We start from the raw sequence: 2,378 nt of genomic DNA, 5'->3' as shown, positions 1-2,378 counted from the left end.
CTCTGTATATCACACTAAAATGTTTTATATCATTGTGTTAATAAAAGTTATTGTTTGTAATCTAAAAGAAGTATAAATAATTACATGGACGTATGGGTACCTAGAGAAGACAGTCACCAGCTCCTTTGTGCAAATCTTGCTTAGTTATTGACTTTGCTTTTCAATTACTTTGCAAAAGAGATAAAAATTAAAAAGCTTCCTAGTACTTTAAATCATTTCTCTAAATCAGATTTTTTTTTTTTTTTAACAGGATTCCTCCAACTTTAATGCCAGGGCTCTGGGAAGTTATCTGAGGGCTGACAGCATCTCTGGTATCACAGATCCCCCCTTCCTCCAGCCCAGGAGGTCCCCAGACACCTTGTGAGCAGGTAATGAGAAACCCTGGGACCTTGTTCCCATGCTACATTGCTCCTGGACTGAACTTAGCCTGAAGCTGTCAGTGATTCTGCAGATGGGCCTGGCAAGAGGGAGATGAGGAGTGGATTTGGGGCATCACTGGCCCATGGGTACCTGGCCCTGCCAGGCTCAGATGTGGCTTGGTCTGAGGACTGCACAGAGCAGCTAGGGGGCAAGAGCTGGAGATAGGGATTATGGTTCCCAGCATAGGAGGCTGTGAGGTGATGGAGAATGGGTTGAGGGTGTATGTGTGCATGGGGTACACAGAAGCTCCTGGCTTCTCCAGGTACTTTCTTCAGACAGCCCTAGATGGGGGACTCAAGGACATGTTCCATCGGAAGTCTGAGTACAGGCACCTCCCTAGAATGACCTCTGAGGCATGAAGACAGCTATGCAGCCCAGGTAGGGTCAGCTGGGTCGCTCATGGCTTCAGTATTCTCGGGACTCTTGACCCCTGTTCTCCAGGCCAGCAAAGGGATTGTTGGACACTTCTGGTGAGTTAATTGTCTGGTAATCACTGAGCTCTGGCAAGGGTCCAAGGAAGTCACATGGAGCAGGAGCTTCCTGCCGTGCTCCCGGTACATGTGGTAGATAAGGCAGCAAGAGAAAGGCTTGAGGAGCAAGTTCAGGATGGCCTTTTCAGCCCCAAAGTGGCCTGTGTCTGTGAGGGTCCCCAGCGGGTAGAAGATGCTAATATGGATGATGTCTAGGACGATGGTGACCACCAATCCACCTAGAAATATGCTTATGGCATCGATGGAGTCCCACTGAGTAACAGCCCACATGCCCAAGGGCAGGATGGTAAAGTTGGCCCAGGCATAGGAGCCCAATAACACGAGGCAGCCCCTGTGTGGAGTCCTGGTTTAGCACTGTAGGATAAGCACTGGATTGCTGGTCATAAGGTTGGAGGTTCAAACCCACCTGCTTCTCCTCAGAAACCCTATACAGGGTCTCTATGGGTTGAAATCAACTCGACGGGCCACTTCAGGTTCACAGTTGGCAGCTCCATACTGATTCAGGCCCAGGGCACCTGCGTAACAGCTCTGGGGCTCCACCACTCTGAACTCAGGAAAACGAAATCAGATTTTAAAAAATTATTTTCTTGATTTGTTACCCGTTTGGCTTTATCTTCCTTCCTGCCCACACCCTGACATTGCAGACAGGATTTGAAAAAATCCTTGAGCTCTGCCTTTCTTAATCGACAGCAGAGTCACCTTGCATGTGAGTGGGCACTACCACTTCTTTAACTGCACAGCACTCTTCAAGCTTGCTTCTCATAGAACTGGTAGTTGATTGTGTAGCTGCTAATGCACTGTACATAGAGATCAGCCACTAGGCCTCTCAGGATAGTGTTCTCTTCCGTTTGAACACAAACTAATGGATAAAAAATAAATCTTAGTCCAAAAATTCAAATAGACAAGAAAACTAACTTTATTTCCTTAAATCAACTTACTGCTGACTTTGAGTCCACATGCTTCCAAGTTGGTATGAAATTCCATCTTATTCATGACAGTAAGGCTTTCCCCTTCTTAAACTCAGAGGAGAATCTGAGTGACTTTGGAACTTTCCCAGAAAAGTGAACTATACAAGGGTAAGCCCAAGAGTATGGACACTCAGGTGCTAGTTAATACATGCACAGATTTATTCCAAACAAAATATGTTTACACATGTCTCTAGTCAGTGCATGGCTGCAGACAAGTACTCTCAGGAATATGCTTGTGTTAGTCCAATCACAGCAGTTCCTTCCAAGGGGAACTTCTGGGAGCGACTGTTTTTTGAGTCTCCAAAAGGGTTATCTTGCTAGATTTTCTCAAAGGGCACAGGGTGATCACAAGAACTTATTAGGAAGAACTTTTAAGAAAATGGGAAACTTCATTGGTGAGAGAAAAGTCAGGAAAGTTATGCTAAGGAATTCTATCCCATCCTGATGATGCACCTGCTCATCCTTTGAAGGTATCAACGGCTCATTTATGAGAATTCCA

General features: G+C 45.7%; 1 pseudogene; it reads right to left on the bottom strand.

Annotated features, from left to right (window-relative positions):
* Window positions 1-825: 825 nt before the first annotated feature.
* On the bottom strand, window positions 826-1,405 carry LOC102828063 (annotated as a pseudogene).
* Between the last annotated feature and the right edge of the window lie 973 nt (window positions 1,406-2,378).

This window comes from Chrysochloris asiatica, unplaced genomic scaffold (genome assembly GCF_000296735.1).
Source record: "Chrysochloris asiatica unplaced genomic scaffold, ChrAsi1.0 scaffold00134, whole genome shotgun sequence".
Taxonomy (NCBI): domain Eukaryota; kingdom Metazoa; phylum Chordata; class Mammalia; order Afrosoricida; family Chrysochloridae; genus Chrysochloris; species Chrysochloris asiatica.
Note: the sequence above shows the minus strand (reverse complement) of the source record. Positions and strands in the feature narration are given on the sequence as shown.